This window comes from Panthera pardus, unplaced genomic scaffold (assembly GCF_024362965.1).
Source record: "Panthera pardus isolate Hobbes unplaced genomic scaffold, ASM2436296v1 HiC_scaffold_11, whole genome shotgun sequence".
NCBI classification, from domain to species: Eukaryota; Metazoa; Chordata; class Mammalia; order Carnivora; family Felidae; genus Panthera; species Panthera pardus.
Genome location: NW_026526666.1, coordinates 76,790,556 through 76,814,703, shown reverse-complemented (window position 1 = coordinate 76,814,703; position 24,148 = coordinate 76,790,556). Strand labels below are relative to the sequence as shown.

Here is a 24,148-nt window from a genome sequence, read left to right as displayed (position 1 = left end):
AAGGTAGAAGACTTTCAGAGAGGGACACAGCCGAGAGAAGTCACCCATTTAAAATTAAAGATCCTCAGCCGAGCAAGCCAATTCTTTGAAACAGCTTACTTCTGACTTAATTTGACCTGTTATTGTTTAAATCATTAGGAGGAATCTTTGGAAAACACAGAATTGACCCCCTCACTCCCATGCTTCAAACCTTTTGTCAGCTCCCCAGCGTCTGGAACTGCATCCCCCAAAGCGTGACCTGCAGCAATGGCTGTTGGGTAAATAAAGGGCTCCTTGTTGCGAATAAGTTTGTAAAACACTGGGTGAAACCAAGTCAGACAGGTTTTCCTACAGGACTTGTCAGAGCCCTTATTATGCTAATGAGCGCCGGCCATTGCTGGGACTGTGATGTGTGCAGCCCTTCCATCCCTGACCTGACCGCCACAGAACCCTTGTTTCAGGACTATGATCCCATGGACCCTGTTTGGGACCAACCCCTTAGTCTGGCACTCAAGGCCTTCCACACCCAGCCCCAACCCCCGTTTCCACATGCGGCCACACGTGACGTCCTAATCGCACCAGCTACTTGCCCTTTACCAAGCCCTTGAAAGGCTTCAATGCCCTGCTCAGGCTGCGCCCACCGCCACGGACACCTCTCCTCCTCCTCTTTGCCATCAAACTTCTACTCATGTTTCAGGCCCTTGCTCAAACACATGGCCTCGATGGACCTTCACCTGCTCCCTCCTGCAAAAGTTAACTGCTCCCCGTTCTGGGCTCTATCACAGAGCTGATCAACCTGCACTGTGATTAGCCCGAGTCTCTCTGTTATTAATTGAGAGCTTCAAAAAGGCTGGGAGTGTGAGCCGACTACGGAAATATGTGTTGGCAATATTAATAGCTTCCATCTGTTGGCACTTCCTAAGGCCAGGCATTATTGTAAGCTCGTGACATGCATTAACACATGTACTCCTCACAACGTCACTTGCTGGGTAAGTACAACTATTATCAATTATTATGATCCCTATCTTAGAGATGAGGAAGCTGAGACTCAGAGAAGTTACCGTGCCCAAAGTCACATGACCATCGAGGGGCAGAGCAGGCAGGTACGCCTATGCTCTCGAGCACTGTGTCACTTGAGGGCAGCAGAGGCGAGCCAGAGTCCAGGGCTGGCTGACTCAGAAACTACATGATGGCACCAAGAACTCAGTTCTTGGGGTGCCTGGGTGGCTCAGTCGGTTAAGCTTCCGACTTTGGCTCAGGTCATGGTCTCACGGTTTGTGGGTTTGAGCCCTGCGTCAGGCTCTGTGCTGACAGCTCAGAGCCTAGAGCCTGCTTTGGATTCTGTGTCTCCCTCTCTCTGCCCCTCCCCCTGTTCGTGCTCTGTCTCTCTCTCTCTCAAAGATAAATAAACATTTAAACAAATTAAAAAAAAAAAAAGAACTCAGGTTCTTTATATCTCTCTGCTGTGCCCTCTCAGTGAATCTGCCCTCGGGCTGGCTCCCCTCATGGTGCCAAGACAGCAGCAACAGTCCCAGGCATCACGGGCAGACACAACAACCTCCAGAGGAAGAAAGGGCACATGGAGTAGAGAAGCTAGAAGCGTTGTCTCCGGAGACAAACAGTTTGACCTCCTAGGTGTATGACCCCAGGCAAGCTAAGACATGCAAAGATACAGCAAAGATGGAATGGACTGTCTCAAAAGGAGCCCCCCATCTTCTCTCACCCCAGGTTTTTCCCTATAACATTCTTCCATCCCTTCTTGGCCTAACTTTTTTTTAGGAATCAGCTTCAACCTCACCTCCTCCAGGAAGCCTTCCCTGATGACACCCCCCAGGCTGGGTTCAATTTCCTTGCTGTGTGCCTCTGAGCAGTCTGTCCTTGCCTCATTGTTGTACTCACCCCGCAATATTGAAACTACTTGTTTCATTGTCTGTCTTCCACACCAGGCTATGAGCTGCGGGAAAGCAGGGAGCGTGAACCTTGTCACCATCCCCAGTAACTGCTTCAGTGCCCACCACATGCAAGGGCCTTAAATAGTAGCTGCTGGGTGTTCCAGGAGAAGACATAAGGTCACTTAACTGAGGTATAGGAGCGCGAGCTTGGCAATTCAGTTCAGTCATCTTCAGGTGTTGAGGTGGACAATTCGGGCGCATCAGCTTGTCCTTGTTCAAGGGCATGGAGGAGCCTTGGCCTCGTGTCCAAAGAACAAGGTGAGCCACGTGCAAGAAAAATGGCTCCCTAGATTTTCCCCCAGAATCTGGGACAACCTTCCCAAAAGTACAGTCAAGAGTCAAGGGGTGGGGTGCCTGGGAGGCTCAGTCGGCTGAGCGTCCGACATCAGCTCAGGTCACGGTCTCATGGTTCGTGGGTTCAAGCCCCGAGTCGGGCTCTGTGCTGACAGCTCGGAGCCTGGAGCGTGCTCCAGATTCTGCGTCTCCCTCTCTCTCTGTTCCTCCCCTGCTCTCACTCTGTGTCTCTCTCTCTCTCAAAAATAAATACAGATTTATTTTTTTAAGAAAATTGTTTTAATAAAATTAAAAAAAAAGAGTCAAGGGGCAAAGTACAGACTCTTAAGTCATACAAACCCCAGAGGGCCAAGATCTGAATCTGCTGCTTCCCGGCCATGTTTTAGGGCAAGTGTCATCGTCTCTCTGGGCCTTAGTTTCTTCAACTGTAAAATGGGGTTAAAATAGATACTTCCTCCAAAGGCAGTTGTAAAGATTAAACAGCGTTCTATAGAAAGCCTGAAACATAGTCAACCGCCAATAAACACTGGCTGCTGTTGGCAGTGTGCACATTCGCAGTGACAAAGCAGCACAGAAGCGGTGGCCTGTTTTAGAACCGTATCTCTGGGCCTGGTCGCTGGAGCCCCAAAGAGATTCCCTGCTGGGAACGACATGGTGCACACAGGGTGGAAGGTTCACTGGCTGAGCACACCACTGCCTCTCAACAAAGATGAGCTCATGACGACGTAGACGAGGTCATCGACAACAGCTGAGAAATGCAGGGCAGCGGGCAGGGTCAAAGCCAAGCTCTCTGAGTAATAATGGCTAATTGCATATAGAGCTACAGAAGTGTTTTAGGAATAGAACTCTCCTCAATTTTTCCTCTAGGTCAGTTTTAGGAATCCCTGCTGCACAAGCTGTTAGAGAAGCTCGACAGCATGTTGAAAGGGTGTAGACAAGGGGTCAGGACACTTTGATTCTTGCCCCCGTTCTGCCCGAGGCTTGCTTCCCAACCTTGAACAGGCCCCTGCTCCGCTCTGGCCTCGTTAGCCTCGGCGACCTCCAAGCGTCTCCGGGGCCTGCGGCAGGTCTCACAGGGCGGTGGCTAAGACAGCAGCCCTTCCCGGGTTCAAATCCCATCTCCACCACCTAGACACCGTCACCCTTAGCGGGTCATCTCCAATGTCCCTGAGCAAGTCTCGAGCTTGTTGTATCTCAACTGGGGATTGTAATTGTGCCTACTTCACAGGACCTACCTACCTCTGTTCTCCCACCAGCTCTTATGAGGATTAAAGGAGGTAATTACATAAAGCTCTTAGCCAGTCCCGGCACAGGAGCACTCGATAAGTGGTGGCTGTTATGATTATTTTGAGTCAGTAATTCTCTTGGCACTTTTGATGACAGTGAAGCCCGGGAAAACCTTGCACACACCGTGCATTTGACACAGATGCATAAATCCCCTCCAAACAGGGACATCACAGCCCACAGGGTAGTGAGGGGCTCTGTCCCAGGGCTTTGTAGCTTTCCGCTTCACGCAGCCTCAAAGTGCCTTTGAACCAAACACCTTATCAAGGCCTTTGGCTCTGAGCCTCTGTCACGTTAGGCATTAGCTGCGCTCTGCTACTTAAACTGATGGCTGCTATTCCCAGCAGGAATAGACTCCACCTTAAAAAGAAAAAAAAAAAAGTGCTTGTAGGGTTTGGGAAAGCGACAAGCCATACTTTGTCTCCATTACTAGTTTTCAATGTTCTCCTTTAAAAGGAAAAAGAAAAACTTTTGCTCTGCCAGTGGTTAAAAACCTGGGTGGGAGAACCAGACGTACTTGGATTTAAGTCCAGGCTCTCTACCACTCACTACCCATGACTGAGCGCAAGTTACCTCATCCCGCCAAGGCTCCGCCGGAGCGCTTGTAAAAGAAGAATAGAAATAGTACCTACCTCTTGGAGCGGCTGGTGGGATTATATGTGACGATGCAAGTAAAGCTCTTAGCATAATATCCAGTGTGCAGTAAGGACTTAATAAGAAGGGGACATTATTACTGTCACCAAGAAGAGCTAGTGGGGAGATGAATTCACAAATGATAAGGTGGGTGGCCGGTGGAGAATTCTCCTTATGTAACCCACCCATGATGGTGTTTAGCCAGTTGGTAAATGTTACCAAGCACGGACAACCTAAGTGGCTACTGCAGTCCCCCCTAATCTATTATACGATTAACCTACATATCATGTTTATTATTTACTGTTCGTGTCGCCTCCTTAGAATGTAAGCTCCTCGAGGGCAGGGTCTTTGTGTCCTTTGTTCACTGATGCATCCCTAGCACCCAGCGCAGTGCCTGGCATATAGTAGGTGCTCAGTAAATATCTAAATAGCTGCTGAAGGAATGAATGAAAATACTTTGGAACCTGGAGAAAGTTACAAATGTCTATCATGACTCATAGATAGTTGTTGGTAAGATTCTTTTGCACTCACTGATTGAGTTTGCATTTAGCTGATAACCTGAGACACAGCCAGACACGCCTCAGACCTGAGGCAATGGCTCACTGCACGCTCCACCTCCAAGGCAAAACACGGCAAAAGGTCACGGGGTCTTTGCATTTGGAGGTTCTTCCCCCTTCGGTCCTGTCCCTAAAAGGCTGTGTGTCACAGGGTCCTACCGTGGATTCTCTTCCCTCATGTTCTCCCTCCTGAGCCAGTCCCCTCCCTGGGTGTTAAATACCTCTCCCTGTGCTGGAGCCTCCCGGACCCCTTTGTCTCCACCCGGGGAAGCAAGCTGCTTCCCTGACTTTTCAGCCTGGATGAGCTGTACACAGGACCTGTGCCAAATGAAAACACGGGGCCCCTCGCTCCAACTTTAGTGTGAATTTCAAGACCATGGCAGCAGAGCATTGAACCAAGTGCAGAACCCTTCTGAGCGCAGGGCGACTGCCCAAGGTTGCTAACCCACAAAGCCAGCCTTGACTGCAGCCATGAAACCCAAACCAGTCCGAGGTTTAACGCGCCATCATTCTCCCACGCCAACGTGCTCCTTCTCGTAAGTTCCTCATTCAAAGAACATCCCGCCATCCACCCGGTCAGCCGAGTTACAGTGTGCGACACTTCGCCTCAGCCCCGTCGCCAAAGTCTATGGAGTCCACTTCCCAGAGGCCTCTGCCATCTGTCTGCACAGCTCCTTTCTGCGGCTGCCCTAACCTGGGCCGACAGCCTCCTACCCACTCCTTGCCTCCCGTCTCCCACCGCCTCCAAGCCCTTCCGCAGATCACCACACAGAGATCTTCCTGAAGCGCAAATCCTTACCATGAAGTCCACGCTCTTCGACGTGACAGAGAAGGCCCAGACGATGTGACCTGCTCCAGCGGCGTGTGGTGACCACGCCGAGCTTTGTCTAGATCCTTGCCACGCGCCATTCCTGGTGCCCGAAGCACCCCGGGGCTCCTACTGCTTTCCCCTTCAGTAGTTTCTTCCTGGAAAGCTTCCTTGACCCCCACACCCAGAGGGGGCCCCTCTCCTCCAGGTTCCATCGGCACTTGTTCCTTCTCATCTCAGCATCGGTCATGAGATGTCTAATCCCTGTTTGCTGGTCCAGTCCCTCAACAGGTGGTAAGCTACTGAGGGTGTCTCCGTGCTCCCCACCACATTCTGGAACCGGCACAGTGCCTGGCTATTTAAGGCCATTGTAGCTCTAACTGGGGCAGAGTCTAAGTAAGAAAATGGAGCGTGCTGACCTTCCAGCTGATGGGCCAAAAATAAACAGCTAAACAAACAAGCTCCATCAACACACCTTCTGCAAAGTCTCTCTAGAAGGGGCAGGAGAGGGCGCCTGGGTGGCTCGGTTGGTTAGGCATCCAAGGTCATGATCTCGCAGTCTGTGGGTTCGAGCCCCATGCCGGGCTCTGGGCTGACAGCTCAGAGCCTGGAGCCTGCTTCAGATTCTGTGTCTCCCTCGTTCTCTGTCCCTCCCCCCACCTACGACCTCTCTCTCTCTCTCTCTCTCTCTCTCAAAAATAAACATTAAAAAAATTTTTTTAAAAGATATGAGAGACACCAACCACACAAACTTATGCATGCATTTATCATAGGGCAGGTGGGTACACATTTAACTCCGGGATGGGGATGGGCAGTCGAAGGGACAATCATACTTCGTTATTTCCTCTCCGATATTCAGCACCACCCTCCACACCCCACTCCTACTCTAAGCCTTTGGGGCAGGGCAGTTAGGACCATCTGGGGCACCATCGAGGCAAGCTCAGGCCCGCCTGAGGTCGGCTAAGTACCATCTTGTTACAGAAACAAGGAGGAGAACAGACCCCTGGACGAGAGGCAAACATTTGTGCTCCCTATGACTTCATTTTCTGGTATCCTGATCGTTTAAAAACTTAAAAAAGAGCAGGATGTCTTTTCTTTACCCGCATACCCAATCATCAAGAATGCTGAAACTGTTTATATCATTTTAGAGGAATAAGATAAGAAAACATCTTAAGAGGAAACATGACCCATACTTTAAGAGATGGACATCATATGCGGGAGAACATTCTGAATGAGATCAATATAAGCAGAGTTCACTGTATTTTAAATAGCAAGACTTAAGTAGGCTTTTATTCATAACGGCAATGGACAGTCCTTTAAATTATGCTGAAGCATCAGGGGGACAAAAGGAGCGAGAGAAGTTAAGTGATGGTCCGGAAAGCCTATCTGCCGGATCCTAAATGAAGCAAAATTGAAATGCATTTTTCCAGAAAGCTAAACAAATTGTAAGTAGGAACAATTAGGTAATGACAATTCCGCTAGTAAAAATGCATATATATTTCTGCGTTCCTATTTATAACAGGGCTACAAGGTGTCAGTCCTCCGGTTACTGCCGCACGGAGGCCGAGCTTTAATTTAGGATAAAAATACTCAGGGAACGGGAGCAGGGACTTCGGTCTAGATAGAACGGTAACCCACAGTCAAGATTGCCCAGCTAGTTCGTTCCAGATTTTGACCAGGAAGGCACCAGGGAATAAACAGTTCGCCCTGAGAAAGCGGGGATTCTGAACTGCCAAGGAATTGTTCCCATAGTCTAAAAATGCAAATATCGTTTTAGGAGCAACTGTGAGTTGTGTCATCGAAAGGCACCTCAGAGACATGTTTATTTCTTAAGGAAAAAAGAGAAAGAAAGAGAAAAAAAACCAGGGAACTTTAGAGCTTCCGTTTGGACTTTTGAGACCGAGTTTACCAAGTAAATGCTCAGCACCATTTTACGGGGCTGCTGGTTAAAGATTCCATTTTGATTTTAATGGGGAGATCAGTGAAATCTCCAACCCAGGCCAGCTCCCACCTCCCCTCCTCCATCTACCAGGAGAACAAAGTATTGGAAGACGCGCGTCCCGGGGAGTCGTCGACATACGTGGATATTTCTAATTTACCGATAGAAAACTCTCCAGTTAAAAAAAAAAAAAAAAAAACAGGCCAGCTAGTAATCTATTTAAAACCACGGCTGACATGATAAATGAAACAGAATAAATGTATACAGAGACTGAGCCTCCCCGGGAACGCGGTGGGGGGACCTGAGCGCTTCTGCTGACAGCGACTTTCCCGTCAGTGGCCTGTCTCTCTTGGAGGCAGCTGTCAATCACGGGCCAGCCCGCGCTCCCGGGGGGGTTCATTGTGCCCGCAGACAGTTGTGGAATAACTGCTCCTAGGCGTCGGAGCAGCAGATGGAGTGTATCTGTCAATCATTGTCACTAATTATTAACTTCTGTCACTCAGAGCAAGGCAACATCTCGGCGCCTGATCCGCTGTGATTTGATCTGCCACGCCACCTCCGAGACAGACAGAGCAACCCTTCATTCCGGTCACACTCCCAGCACTTTGCTGGGTCAGCCGGCGTGACTCAGTGTTCTCGCCACCCCGCCCCCGACTGCCTGGCGCACGTGGGTGTGCACGGGCACGCGTGCTTCCCGAAGGCAGCCACCGTGAGGGGCCTCCACCCTGGGCCCCGGGCCGGGGGCACTGCCGCTCATTAATTATTGAGGAAGGACGGGTGTATCTTGGCCGCTGGCAGAGACAGGGCCAAAGTGTAAAAGAAGACCAATTTGGAGGGTTTTCTTCTCTTCACACCACCCTGGGACCGGCGATTATCAGCCGAGTTCACATTGATTATATTCCTCTGATCTTTTCTCAACCCTCTGATTTTGGAGCTGGAGATGTGTCAGCCTGAATAATTAATTAAGGCATCTGTAGCAGGCTTTGCAAACAGGAGTTGCAACCTAAGGGGATATTTGCTACCCTGGGTTCAGAGAGCCTCTCCGTGACAAGACTGGGAAAGGGGCTTAGAGAGCTTCAAGGCCAACCTCCCCCACAGTGGGACATGACCCACCCGAGGTCACACAGCCCACTGCGCCGGCACCCCAGGGAAAGCTCTCGCCGGTGCACATACATGGAGCTCAGGAGCTCCTGGCTGCTGCACCCGCTGTCCTCCACCAGACCGCCTGGGCAGATGGACAAACGTCCCCTGGAGCGGCTGAACCAGCGTTGGCGGCCACCCACTCATGCTCTGGAGTCCAGACTGCTGGGTGCCATTGGATAAGTCACTTTCCCTCTCTGAGCCATGATTTCCTTATCTGCCAAACAAGGATACCTCCAGAACCTTCCTCAAAGGCGGGCTGCAACAGTTCAACGAGAACATTCCAGGTTAAAGTACCCAGCACGGTGCCTGCCCGGCACACTCGAAGGTCTCAGTAAATAAAAGCCACGACGGTTCACACCAGATCAGTGCTGGGGCTGGTCTCATCTCAAAAAGTAAAAATTGGATTTTAAGATCCACTGGGAAATGCTCATCAATTATTATTTTTTTAAGTGCAAGTGACTATATTGACGTTAGCCAAGCTCTAAGTCTAACAAAGCTAGCTGTAGCTCCCATAACTAGGTCCTCAGGGGCCCGCTTTGGTGGATTGACAAGGATTTGTGGTAAGCATATCAATCGTTTATGTGTAAACAGTAATGCACCTGTGGCTGGGTCTCTTCAAAATCAGTTGTCCTCTTAGGCAACTAAAGCACTCCCCCTCACTTCGGTTGCCATTCCTATTTGCTTTCTCGACGGAAGGGGCTCTGGGGAGTTCTAGCCCAACCCTGATTAGAAAACAAAGCAAATTCCAAATTCTAAAATCACAAAATCTGACCGCATTTGCAAAAGCACCCCACCGGTTCCAGCACCTTCCGGGGATGCTCCAGGCCACCCAAGATGAAAAGCTGGTGCTTTCCCTAACCCCCAAAGATCCCACCAGACCCCCTGCTCCAGTTACAATGCCAGTGTAACAAATTATCCCCAAACAAGGTGGTATAAAACATTCATTTATTATGCTCTTGGGTTCCGCGGGTCAGGAGTTCAGACAGAGCACTGTGGAGGTGGCTCCTGTCTGCTCCATGATCTTGAGCCCCAGGGCTCCTCAGTCATCTGTCTCCTTTGTAGCTGCCCCTTCACATGATCTCTCCAGCACCCAATCAGCGCCAAGGTAGTCAGACTGCTTACACTGCAGCCCAGGTTCCCGATGGGCATGGGGAGGAGAGGCTGGGGAGGGAAGGGGAAGAAGAGGCAGGGGAAGGGAGGAGGAAGAGATGCCACCTGTCACCTTCCATGACCTAACGTCCCAAGTCAGGCAGCCTCACTTCATGCTGCCTTGATCGTACTCTCTTGATCAAGGCAGTTGCAAAGCTCCGGCCAGTTTCAAGAAGAAAATCAAGCTCACATTGTAAGAAGAGCACAGGTCAGATGTATACTGGTGTAGCCATCTTTGGAAATCACAATCTGTCACGCCTGCTACGAGCACTGTCCTGGAGGCTGGAAGCCAGACACGCCATCGTCAGGGAAGGCTCGTGACTACAGCTCTGGAGCTGGGTGAAAAACTGGGATCTGAGTTGAAGATCACACAGAGGACAGACACCCTGAGTGGGAAGAGGTCTTGAGGACGCTCCCTTGACATCACGCTCAGACTCTTCTGCACACAGTGGATTCGGTCACAGCCAATGCCTTTGCCGGCTTTTACCCTGCCAGTGCCTTGAGATGAGAGACACCCTCCAGTTCCTGGGATACGCCAATCTCCTCCTGCCTCCGGGCCTTGGTGTATTCCATTCCCCCTGCTAGGAATCCTCAGGGCCAACTGGGATGAAATGAATCACAGCATCATATCATGGTCACCTGGCAGAGCCCCACTGTACCCCAGCCTGTGGCTGCCAGCAGCCTTGCTGGAGGAGAACTCGGGTTTATCTGTTCTTTTCTCTACAGGCTCTATATGGGTTCCTTCCGGCTCCCGGCCAATAAACAGTAAGACTTGCTGTCTAAACAACATCCGGTTCTGTGGAGTCTCCAGTTTTATGCCCCAAGTGTATTCACGCCCTCCTGCTCGGGTGACCAGACCTGGGGCTTCATGCAGACATTGTCCACTAGAACTTTCTGCGATGATGGAAATGTTCTGTGCTATCCAATTCAGTAGCCATGAGCCACCCATGGCTACTGGGTACTTAAAATGTGGCTAGTGCAACTGAGGAGCTAAATTTTCATTTTAGCTTGCTTTGATTAAACTGAACTTAAATTGGATGAGCCCTGGGTGTTGTATGGAAACCAATTTGACAATAAATTTCATATTTAAAAAAAATAATAATAAAAATAAAAATAAATAAATATATTGAACTTAAATTTAAGCAGCCACATGTGGCTAGGTGCTACCATATTGGACAGCACAGATTTCCATTTTTCAGCCCTTAGAGCAGATTCTAAGTCCTAAGGCAGAAAAGAGACTTTCAAAAGAGGTTGCTCAAGGACAACCCTACCGATGACAGGCTCACCTCTGTGCCTCCAGTCCCCATGGGTCCTGAACAGCTTGGACATCACTTAAAGAAAGGGAAAGAAGAAATTACAAAACGTAACCCTTCCCTACTGATTGCTCCATTCAATCCAGTCTTTTCTGAAAATTATATTCAGACTGCTTCTCTCGCTAAATATTAGAAGGTCGGGGAGCTGGAATTCAGCGTCAGAAATCCAACAGGCTTCTTCCCTGAGCATCCTCTCCATCATCCCAGCATCTGCCCAGAAAACAGAAAACATCCCGGGCCGACTGTCTGTCCTTTAATTCTGAGAGACCAGACTGCAGGAGCCCCCCTGCAGGTGCCCCCACCCCCCCGCAGGTAGTGGAGCGTGTTACCAAAGGCATCTGAGAACACCGGGATGGGCCATCGACTTCATCTGAGGCTGACCGGGGCTCTAGACAGAACTAATGGCTCAGTTCTAGACCTCATTAGCCAGGTGGGATTTTAGCCTTTTCCTTACTGTGATTTGGGGCTGGGGCGGGGGGGTGAGGGTCCTCCCTCTACTACTGAGGGGAAGGAATTCTGCAACAAGGTTAGATTACTTGCCATTTCTGAGAGGAAACAAAAATCAATTAAAAAAAAAAAAGAGTCAGGGAGAGGGTAAAAAATGAATTTCTTCATCGTGTGTGCTGATCACTTAAGATAGGATTTTCCCCTGCGGGGAATACCGCAAAGAGTAACAGTACTTCTGGGGCATTTGATAAGGAAAAAAGTTCTCTCTCTGTGGCGATTAACGTTGCCATCTCCCACTTTTTCCTGCAAAAGGAGCTCAGAACTCTTCCATTCAGTCTCCAGCTTGATGTAGCCTCCTGGACTCCCCGACTCCCTCACTTCGGGGTGCTCAGCTGGGGGGAGGAACCAGCGCGCCAGGCTCACCATGGACAAACGCATGCCCTTTAGACAACACAAATGCATTCTGTCCCTCCAGCAGACCTTTCTGGGGGAAAACCTGGCCATCATTCCCCCCGGATGAATCTCTTCCTAGAAGACAAGGAAGGAACTCCCCGACACCAAGCCTCCCTGCCCCTCCCCCAGTACTTAGCCAGAAGCTTCTAGCACTGCAAGCAAGTCTCTCTGTGCTCTCATAACCTCTGACAACTCAGATCGCTAACCATATTTCCGTTGGAGAAACTTTTATAAAATATTACAATCAATTCAATTGCATTAACACATTTGAACCTCGAAGTTCAACACAGTGGAAAACACAATACTTCTCTATTATATCAGGTGTCTGGTCAGATATATATCACACGAAACTGAAACCAGAGGCACTGGGGGACCCTGTTTATCCCAACTTAGCAAGAGGAATTATCTGACAGTTGGAAATGAAAAACTACTAATAAACATTACGGTTTATTGAAAAGTTTAAACAATAAGATTAAGGGAACTTCTGCAATATTAAGAAATGTATATTATCCTACTTTACCTTGCTTGGGGAATTCCTCAAGGATTTATTATTCTGTTACACCACCAAAAAGCCTGTGTTATGTTAAGGGATTCTGCCTTCCTGCCTGCATTCCGCATGAATCTAAAATTAAGAGGCAATCTTTCTTTAGCACATTGTACTTCCCTAAATTAGGTTTGGTTTCCAGAGCAGAATTTGGAAGTCAGTGGGTTTTTTTTCTCCGGGTACCGTTGGCCCCTAATAATAAACGCTCTAGAGAAAAGAGTCCCCTGTCCTGTAGTGCTTTTGCTGTGGGCACTGAAATGCATACCTGTAAGGCCTCTGAGGATACTGGGAAGGGAAGCTAACCTCTAGGGCTGGAAGCCCAAGGTACAAAGAGAGGGAGAGGAGGCCCAGGCTGCTGCTGGAGGGGTCAGGCCTTTGGCCAGCCAGGAACAATGAGGTCCTCTGGAAGCTGTGTTTTGGGCTTCCAGAAAGCAGCCTCCAAAATCCTCACAGATGGCAGCGAGTTGAGTGGCCTTGGCCCATAACAAAGTCCTGCTTCCTGAATTCCCTTGTTCCCTGCTCTCACAGCTCACCTCTCAGAAGGTCTCTGCTTGGCCCCCAACGGCAGGCCAATTTCTCTCTCCAGGCATGAGGACTTTCAGGAGAGGCAAGCCAGAGTGTTGCTGTCCGGATCTAAAGCTCCAGATGGGAAAAGATGGCCAGCCAGCTAACAACCTCTCGAGACTCCCGATTCCTCCACTCTAAATAGGGGGGGGGGGGGGGGGGGGGGTGGGTATTGATAATGTAACACAGGTGCAGTCCCAGCCTGGGGTTTACATACGTATCTACATACATGGGGACTTTTCAAGCCTTCCCAGGATGTGACTTGAGTCCCCAGACTCACGTGCCTGTGGTCCAGATTCTGTTCCCCTTGATGTCTGTGTTCTGTCCCACATCCCCCCAGGTGCAAAACTCAGCCCCTTGACCAGAGTCCCCTGGAAATCTATGCACACCGAGCACTTGACGAGTTCCAGTAGAATTTATGAAGATTTGGGAGCGGCATGAGAAGTGGGGAGAGGGAGGGACCGCATCAGGCAGCACAAAGCGTGTCCCCACGCCGTCCCTCAGTCCCAGCTTACCGAGCATCTCACAGCTGCCAAGCGGCCATGAGGATCCCACCACCCCAACGATGCCTCCTCTCCTAGGCACCCATGTCTTTGAATTGTTTCTGCACCCTTAATCATCCACACCTGCAGCCTCCCAGGGGGGACAGCTTTAGGGATCGGGGCTGATGGTACAGCCAGATCTCCCTCCCATGCTGCTCATGGGACACTGCCAGTGGCTAGGATTTAAGGCTTCTCTCCTCCACATTGCTAATTAGCACCTGCAGAAGGTGATTCTATAATCCTGGTGGTGTTCGTGCCAGCCCAGCCTGAGTAACAGGGTGCTTGGATCCAGATGGAGAGGATCCATGTGGAAGTCCGGGGCAAAGAGACGGGCATGATTTTCTCAAGGACACTTGACTCCTTAGGTAGCCTCTAGAAATCTTTGTGTTTCCAAGTTCGGTTTACCGCCACTGCAGAATGGGCAACATTCTCTGTCCATATTGGCTCTGGTTAGATATTCACTGGCATCTTTTATACTCCGAAACTCCAAACCAAAACTACTTTTGTCTCAGGATGGCTTTATCTCACCAACCTGCTCCTGCGGGCTGTTTGATTCTTACCCCTCCCTCCCTTACAATCTAATTAACTACAGGCCTTTATGCCTCTTAAATGGCCCCCTCAGGTGGAGGTGTGAGGGCAGAGCTTGGCTCCCACAGGTTAGCTTGTTGAGGACTTGCTTTCATCCACTATGTTCATGTATGTTGGAAATGTCCCCAAATGCATTTTAATCTCCATCTGCCATTATAGGGAAATTTTCCCAAATTTTTTTATTATTACATCTTGTAGTTCTAGAATATAACGTTTAACCATCAAACCTCAAGACAGGCTTGTACATCAAGCTCCAAATCTTTCCTCTCTTGGAAATTTTTGCATCGTAAATCATCAGCTGAACACCCAAAAATGCAAAGGTTCGCACTGGTCCTCAACTGCGTTCTCTTTGTCCCCAGCACAATGGAATGAACACGCAAACCTGACTTTCCTCAGGCCCCCAGGAAGCCACCAGGCAGCTGCATTTCTAGTCTAAGGAAGGTCTTTTTGCCAAAGTGGACACTCCAATGATGCCCGCATATCTGATTTACAGAATTGGGAGGAAGTAGTCAATGAGGCCAAATATAACAGAAACCTCCTGCATCCACAGCAGGACCCACTCACAGTGACATGTGTCCCTGGCCCTGTAGCCATAGCCCCCAGATCATCTCTAAGGTGGAAACCTCTAAACCCAAGCACACTCTGTGCTTCGTGGGAAAGATAGGGGTGAGCTGCAAGGTGAGGCAGGTGCTAAAAACAAGGGTTCTTCTGGCTAAACGTCAGGAAAATCCTTCCTGCTTCACAGAATCTCTGGGTGAAAAGAAACAGCATTTTAGCCCATTATTGTACCCATTTCACAGATGGGAAAACTGAAGCACGGAAAAGCAGTTACCTGCCAGAGATCACACTATTGTATTATGGAATGTGTTATTAGTTCTGTCCACCTTTTTTTTTTTTAACGTTCATTTGTTTTTGAGAAAAAGAGAGGGCAAGTGGTGAGGAGCAGAGAGAGAGAGAGGGGACACAGGATCCAAAGCCAGCTCTGCACTAACAGCAGAGAGCCTGATGCGGGGCTTGAACTCACGAAGCGTGAGATCGTGACCTGAGCTGAAGTTGGACGCTGAACTGACTGAGCCACCCAGGTACCCAGTTCCATCCACCTTCGAAGACCTTTCCACTAGTTAATCACAGTCCCCCACCTCACTCCCCAGACAACCCCGTCATCCACTGCCTGAATCCCTACCGCAGTGTCCATATCTAGTGGCCGTCCTGCCTCTTCTCAAACACCTGCTGGGATAGAGGGCTCACGCCCTTCCAAAGCATCCTCTGTCCCCCCTCCACCTCCCACGCTTTCTTGCCTCTTCAGTGGGGAGAGCCAGGAAGCCATCCACCCCCCACCCCCACCCCACCCTGCCGAGGCAGGATGATAAGAGGAAAGTCTTAAACCCAGCTTCTAAAAAAATTAACTAGCTGGGGCGCCTGGGTGGCTCAGTGGGTTGAGCATCAGACTTTGGCTCAGGTCATGATCCCACCGTTTGTGGGTTAGGGCCCCACGTCGGGCTCTGTGCTGACAGCTCAGAGCCTGGAGCCTGCTTCCGATTCTGTGTCTCCCTCTCTCTCCGTCCTCCCCTGTTCACACTCTGTGTCTCTGTCTCTCAAAAATAAATAAACATTTTAAAAAATGTTTTTAATTAACTAGAATCATTCGGTACAGGAAGAAAAAAAAAAAAAAAAAAAAAAAAAACAGAAAATCCAGCAACATCCAGGAACCTAGCCTGCTCCAGAGCACTCATCAGCTTCACACCTTCAAGGAAAGCAGGGAGCAGGGCAAGGAAATGGGTGACAGAGAAGACGTCATGCCTGGTGCCTAATCTCTGTGGGTCCGAGCAAGTCTGGCTGCACCCATCTGGAAGACGGCTCCTATCACCAACCCAGCTGAACTTCCAGGGGAACTTGGGCTGGCTCTTCTCACATCCTCACCCTGTGTCTAGGGGAAACGATAAGAAAAAGCTGCTCCCAAGGAAAGGACACGAATTCTGTGGATTGACAGAGAACTGCAAGTGTTTGACTGATTCCACTTGACTGAGGGGTTAGAACTAGCTTCACCATAGTGTCTCCCACAAGCTTACTGTGTACCAGGCTCTCAGCTGGTACCCTCACCCGGCACTGCATCCATCCCCTAACTCCCCCTGGGAAGTAGATACTATTACTGTCCCCGGGTCATAGATGAGAATTTGAAAGCCGTCTTTGTCTCTTTACCGCGCCCCAGGCATTTGGTTCCTGGAGCCCCAGCTGCCCCCACGCTGCCAGAAAATGGCAGAGCTAGAATGTGGCCCCGCCAGGGTTCGGAGCCTGTGCTCTTAACCAATAGCTGTGCTGCCCCAGCATATTGTGGCTACAGCATATTGTGTGATGACCGCACAACGGGTAGTATGCCTGCTAGTAACGTTTATTTATTTTTTTATGCCCAAATCAACCAACCGACAGACAGAAAATCATACAGAAACCACAAGTCCAAAATCGCCGGGTCAGAGCCCAGGATGCTAAAAAAAAAAAAGCTTCTGAATCCATTTTCAAAGCCAGTATAACATTAAAAACTCACAAAGGAAAAACCCAACATGAAGCTGGTTTGTCTTACGAATAGTGAATAACAATCTAAATAGAGAAGCGACCAGAGTGCTGCCACATATTAGAAAATCAGCATACAGGGCCACCTGGGTGGCTCAGTCGGTTGAGCATCCGACTTCGGCTCAGGTCATGATCTCACAGCTCTGAGTTTGAGCCCTGCATTGGGCTCACTGCAGTCAGCGCTGAGCCCACTTTGGATCCTCTGTCTCCCTCTCTCTCTGCCCCTTCCCCACTTGCGTTCTGTCTCTCAAAAATAAATAAATCTTTAAAAAAAAAAAAAAGAAAGAAAGCCAGCATACCATGACTACATGGAGTTCATCCCAGGAATGCAAGGCTGGTTCAATTTTAGAAAATCTGTTACTGTAATTCACTATAACAACAAATAAAAAATAATAATAAGGATCATCTTATAGATGTTAGACAAGAATTTATACATTTCAACATTCTTTCCAGATTTTAAAAACAGAGAAAAAAAAAACTCTTAATAAAATAGGAATAGATGGGTATTTCATGAACATGATTTACACACCTTGGGCATCAAAACAAAATCCAGACCACACTGAGTGTTGACAAGGACACAGAGCAAGCAGAACTCCCACACATTGTTTGTGGACATGCAAAACACGTGGAGAAAAGGTCTGGGGGCACCTGGGTGGCTGAGTCGGCTGACTGTCTGACTCTTGATTTTGGCTCAGGTCATGATCTCAGGATTGTGGGATCAATCCCTACATCAGGCTCCACACTGAGCATGGAGCCTGCCTGGGATTCTCTCTCTTTCCCTCTGCTCCTCTCCCCTGTTCACACACTCTCTCTCAAAAAAAAAAAAAAAAAAAAAAAAAAAAAAAATTAAAAAGGGAGAAAACGTCTGTTACTTTCTTATAAAACTAAATATACACCAACCTTGCAATCCAGCAATCCTACTCCTTAGAATTTTCGCAAGAGAAATGAAAGCAAATATCCCAAAAAGACCTGCACATAAATGTTCATAATACTATTATTCATATTAGCCCCAAACCGGAAAGGACCAAACAACAGGATGAACTGGTTAAACAAATGGTGATATAGTCATATAATGCGTGTCTGAATCTGCTCAGGCCGCCATAACAAAATACCATAGACTGGGCAGTTTAAAGAACTGAAATGTATTTTCTCATGGTCCTGGATGGAGGCTGAAAGTCCAAGAAGACAGTGCTAGCATGGTCAGGTTCTGGTGAGAGCTCTGTTGTTGGATTGCAAATGGCCGCCTTCTCCCTGCATGCTCACATGGAGGAGAGAGACAACAAGCTCTCTGGTGTCTGTTCTCCTAAGGGCACTGATCCCATCACACCAGGGCTCTACCTTAATGACCTCACCTAACCCTAATTGCCTCCCAAAGGCCCCATAGTCAAATACCATCACATTGGGAGTTTGGGCTTCAACATGTGAATTTGGGGGGAGATGCAAACATTCAGTCCCTACCAATGAAACAATATTCAACAATAAAAAGAACTATTGATATCTGTGGCAACATGGATGAGTCTCAGAAACACGCTTTGTGAAAGAAGACTTACACAAGAGTACAATCCCTTTTGTATCAAGTTCTAGAATCGGTAAAACTGATCGGTGGTGGGAAAAAAATCAGAACTGTGGTTGCCTGAGGTTGGGGGATAGGGACTGAATTGGGAAAGAGTACAACAGAACTTTCTGGAATGATAGCAATATTCTAAATCCTGATAAGAGTTTGGGTTACACAAGAACATGAATTTATCAAAACTCATAGAATGGCATACTTAAGATTTGTGCATTAAGTTGTATGTAAATTTTACCTCAAAAAAAAAAAAAAAAAACAAAAGCAAATATTGACCTCTGGTTAATGACATGTATGCTGAAATTTTTGGAGGTAAAGCGCACTGATGTCTTCAATTTACTTTGAAATGCATCAAAAATAAATAAATAAGATGGATTGATGGATGGAAGGGAAGGGTAGATGGATAAAAATGTAATAAAACGAGTATAATGAAATGTTAATTGTAGCCAAGTAGGAGCTGGGAATGAGTGTTCCCTACGCAATTCTTTCAACTTTTCTGTATTTGAATTTGTTCATAATAAAATGTTAGAGGAAAGAACCAACTTCATACTTCACAGTAAAATGCTAGAAGCCCTGCCATTAAAGTCAGAAATAAATCAAGAATACTTTCTATCACCAGTATTATTTAATTTCTTTCTGAAAGTGCCAGCAAGGTTACAAACTCAAATGCCTTCAGGGGTCATGCAGGTAATTTTTAAAAGTGAAGATAATTAGGTTTTTAAAAACAGACACTAGTTAGAGGCACCTGGGTGGCTCAGTCAGATGAGCATCTGATTTCAGCTCAGGTCATGATCTCGTGGTTTGTGGGTTCGAGCCCCGCGTCGGCCTCTGTGCTGACAGCTCAGAGCCTGGAGCCTGCTTTGGATTCTGTGTCTCCCTCTCTCTCTCTGCCCCTCTCCCGCTCACGCTCTGTGTTTCTCCCTCTCAAAAATAAAAATTAAAAAATTAAATTAAATTTAAAAAATAGGGACTGGCTAAACTCTAGAATCAGGACCTATCTCAGGGCAGAGGCTCATGCGCTCCAGTGTATTTTTCCCGGCAGGAATACCAGCCCAGTGTTGTCTAACCACCTAAAATTTCAAGTGAAGCTGGAATTTCAGCTTTAATATATGGGCACAAACTCGATTTTTTTTAAAAGATGGTTGAATTATTTTGCAAATACAGAAAATACACCTGGTCCTACAGCAGTTAGTTTTCAACCTCCATTCTAGCAAATAGATAAGAATAAAAAGGAAAAAAGGAAAGGTAAACCCAAGAGAATCAACTAAAAATCTATTCAAAAATCCAAGAGCTTCAGTAAGGTGACTGATTACAGACATAATACATAAAAATTGATAGCTTTCCTATACATAAACCACAAACTATTAGAAAATATACAGGAAGGGAGGAATCCTCATTTATAATAGTAAAATAAAAGGAAATAAACCTAATAAGAAATGCACAGGATCTATGAGTAAAACATTAAAACTCTACTGAGGGTGTAACAGAAAGCATAGGCTAGGGGCACCTGGCTGGCTCAGCTGGTACAGCGTGCAATTCTTGATTGCAGGGCTGTGAGTTCAAGTCCTATGTTGGGCATAGAGGAGAGAAAGAAAGGGGAAGGGTGGGAAAGGAGGGGGAAAGGAGGCAAGGAAGGAAGAGAGAAAAAGAGAGAAAGAAAAGGCTAAATGTTGCAGAAACAACCACCACCAAAATCTCAGTGGCTTAACACAACACAAGCTTATTTTTCTCACCTGAACTCAGCTGTGTATCTGGGTGAGTGTTGGAGACAGTTGTCCTCCACGTGTGGCTCAGCAATAGGTTTGCCTTCATCCCGTGATGCCTCATGCTCCCGTGATCACCAAAGCAAGGGAAGAGAACGCAGAGAACCATGCTTGGGTTTGTCACTGCCTCAGCCCCAAAGTGTCACATGTCACCTTTGCTCATATTTCACCAGCCAGAACCAGGTATGTAGCCCTGCCATGTACAAGAAGCTGCAAAACGTAGAAGGAATGAATTAAATACTTGCTGAGAATTTACTGCGCCTGCCCCAGAGTAAATGAAAGTCATAATGTGATCTTGATTTAAAAGACTCACGGAAGATATCAATTCTCCCTAGTTAATGCTATAAGTGTAATATAATCCCAATTAAAGTACCAACAGGAGGGGAGGCTGGCTGGCTCAGTTGTGGAACATGTGACTCTTGATCTAGGGATGTTGAGTTCGAGTCCCACGTCGGGTGTAGAGAGGACTTAAAAATAAATAAATAAAGTACCAATGGATATTTCTTGGAACAAAACAAGTAAATCTTAAGTTCATGTGAAAAAAGAAACATGTAAGTATAGCCAGAAAAATTCTGGCAAAAGAAATAGTAATGGGTATGGGGACTAGCCCTACTACATATGAAAACATATTTCAGAGAATCAGTAATTAAAATAATTTGGTACTGGGGGTGCCTGGCTGGCTCGGTCAGAAGAGCGTGTAACTCTTGATCTCAGAGTCATGAGTTCGATTTCCATGTTGGGTGTAGGGATAGACCACTTGAATAAATAAATAAAAACTTAAAAAAAAAAAAAACAATTCAGTACCAAAACATGAATAGACAAACCAATCAATGGAAAGAATAGAGGGTCTAGAAATAAACACATATCGAAATTTGGTGTATTAAAAAAGCTGGCATTTCAAAACAATAAGGAAATTTTTTACTATTTTATAACTAGTGTTGGGACAGCTGGCTATGCATACTGAGGGGAAAAGTCAAATCCTGACCTCACTTCTTATACTAAAACGTATTCTGGATAGATAAAGGATCTAAATATTAAATAAAACTATAAAAATACAAAAGAAAACATGAAAAACATTTGAAATTTGAAAAGATTTTAAGATCTAAGTGAGATACATGTTCCATGAATTATTTCAAAACTAACAAATATAACTACACAAAAGTTTGAAAATGTCTACCAGACAAAACAAATACAAAAGCAAGAGAAAATGGCAAACTGAGAGAAGGCTAATGTCCACATGATGTAAGAACTTTCAGAGATCGAGAAGATGTCCAACAACCCAACAGAAAAATGGTAAAAATAAATCAATTAATTAAATTTAAGAAAAAGAAAAATGGTGACAAACAAAAAAAAAAGGAATAGAAATCACTTTTAAACACCTGACAAGATGTTCGGCTTCAATCATCATGAAATACTGCAACAGATTATTATTTTTTATCTATCAGATTGGCAAAAAAAAAAAAAAAATTAGTGTAACAATACCATTTGCAGGTGGAAACAAGAAGATGCCAACATATGCTCATGTACTGTCAATAGGAGTGTAAATTCGTGCAAGTTCTTTGAAGGACAAATTGGCAAGAAGTTGAAAATTTTCAACCTACATGTCCTTTGATGCAGCGATCTTTTTGTGGTTTTTTTTTTTTATTTTTTTCAACGTTTATTTATTATTGAGAGACAGAGAGACACAGAGTGTGAGCAGGGGAGGGGGCAGAGAGAGGGGGAGACACAGAATCCGAAGCAGGCTCCACGCTCCGAGCTGTCAGCACAGAGCCGGATGTGGGGCTCGAACTCACAAACCGTGAGATCATGACCTCAGTCGAAGTAAGATGTTTAATCAACTGAGCCACCCAGGCACCTCTGATACAGCGATTTGACCTCTAAGAATGTTTCCTACAGGAGGCGCCTGGGTGACTCAGTCCATTAAGCGACCAACTTCTTAAGCAACCGACTTCGGCTCAGGTCATGATCTCGCGGGTTTGTGAATTTGAGCCCCGTATTGGGTTCTGTGCTGACAGCTCAGAGCCTGGAGCCTGCTTTGGATTCTGTGTCTTCTCTCTCTCTCTCTCTCTCTCTCTGCCCCTTCCCCACTCATGCACTCTCACTTGCTCTCAAAAATAAGTAAAACATTAAAAAAAATTAAAATTAAAGAATGTTTCCTACAAATACACTCACAAACGTGTGCAAAAAGTACGTACGAGAGTAGTCACTACAGCTTTATGCGATCGCCAAAAAAAGAAAAAGAAAAAAAAACCCTGAAAGCCCTAAACATGCACCAATAGGATAGTTAAATACATCAGAAGTACAGTAAATGTTGTATAAAGAGACGCTAATAAAAGCAGATGCCCAAGGTGGGAGAGGAACCCCCACAGAGGAGACAGGGACTGGAATCGACTTCTCAATGCATTCTTATTTCTACTATTTTGATGTTTGAATCCTTTGAATGTATTATCTATTGCAAAAAGCAAAACTGAATTTTAGAACAACAAGAAAAAGAATGAATCGATCTATCTCTGCCAATACAGAACGATCTGCAAATATAATGTTAATTGGAAAAAGCAAGCTACAGAAGCCTATCTCGTATGCCACCACTTGTATGGGAAAGCACAGGCACTGCAAATGTCTAGAAAGATACACAAAAACTGCTAACAAGGGTTTCCTCTGAAAGGAAGCTGGAAATCTGGGACGGTAGAATCACTTTTCACTTCATAGCCACTAGTACTTGTTTTTAACCAAATATATATAATTTCAATGCTTTGATCCCCAGATCAAAATAATTGGGGTAGAATCACCAGGAAGAAATCAGCAGAATCCCACAGAAGCACTGAAGTAGACTTTGTGGGAAAAGAACTACCAGAGCAGGGAAAGGGCCCCCTACCAGTATTCAGTGACCTGAATGATCCACCTGGCTGGGCACTGAGCTTTGGGAGAAGGGCGAGACTTCCAAGTCAAATCCACCCAGCTTCACCCCTGCCTTTGCTACTTGACTAGCTGTGTGGCCTCAGGCAGGTTCCTTCACCTCTCTGTGCCCCTTTCTTCATTAATTCAAGGGAATTATTACACTTGCCTCTATTATAATAACTTAAAAAATGACACCGTACAGGTAAGGTGCTTATGCAAAAGCCTAGCATGTAGCAAGTATTTAATTCGTGGCAACAGAAGAAAGGTTATATTGGCTATTGTACCCTGATACCCTGGAATATCACAGGACTTTTGGGGAGAATTAGATCGAGCTAGGCCTGATAACCTGGTTAAGATCTCCAGTCACATTCTTACTTCAAAAAAAGCAAGTGAGAGACCAGAATGTTTATCAGGATTGCATTTAGGGGTGAGGGAAATAAACTACGATTCCCTTTTGATTTTTGTTTTAAATCCAATTGTTATGAGCATTAAAAAAGTCGGCGGGGCTACCTTCCGATCTGTAAAGGCTGGATCTCTCTGGAGAGATTTGCGAAGGACGGGTTGGAGGGACGCCGGCCTTTTACTTTCTGCATTCGCCGTCTTGTTTGGGCTCTTCTCCACTAGCGTCCGGCGCCCTTTGGATTTTCAAAGAAGCCAAGGCTTTTTCATTAGAAAATGACTGGGAACGAGGAGTGCGGCGGGCGCGGGCCCGCCGCTCGGTCCGGGGCCCCGGAGCGCGCAGCCCGTGGCAGGCCCGGCGCCCGCTGCGCCCGCGGGCCGCGCCACCGCGCCATCAGCGCCGCCATCAGCCGCGCCGCGTGCGGCCCCGCGTCCCGCTGCTCCCGGCCGCGGGCCCCCGGCGGCAATAATGAGCCACGGCGGCGTGACCGCGGCCCCGGGCTGCGCCGCCGCCAGCCGCGCGGGCGCCGCATTAGCATTTTAGACGCCTCCCTGTTTGTTCTTTTGTGTCAGTTTCCAGCCCGAACGCGCCGCGCGTCCCGGGCCGCGCACTGAGCGCTGGGGCCACGAGAGCGGAACGCAGCGGCCCGCGGCTGCCTCTGGGGGGCCCCTGCCGTCCGCCCTGTCCGGCCAGACCCCCCACTTTGGGACGGCGTGCCAGGCAAGGAGAGGCCGGAAGGGCCCGGGGCAGGGGCGAGGCCTCG

The 24,148-nt window shown here is 47.3% G+C and overlaps 1 long non-coding RNA gene across 2 annotated transcripts in view; it reads right to left on the bottom strand.

Annotated features, from left to right (window-relative positions):
* The window catches only part of LOC109255509 (uncharacterized), a 42,806-nt gene extending 18,947 nt beyond the window's left edge, over window positions 1-23,859 (bottom strand). For both annotated transcript variants that reach the window (XR_002075264.2, XR_002075265.2), the window contains exons 1-2: window positions 23,496-23,859; window positions 20,058-20,297 (exon numbers count right to left, since the gene is read on the bottom strand). This is a non-coding gene — a long non-coding RNA (uncharacterized LOC109255509). The remainder of the gene's footprint in view (window positions 1-20,057; window positions 20,298-23,495) is intronic.
* Window positions 23,860-24,148: the final 289 nt, after the last annotated feature.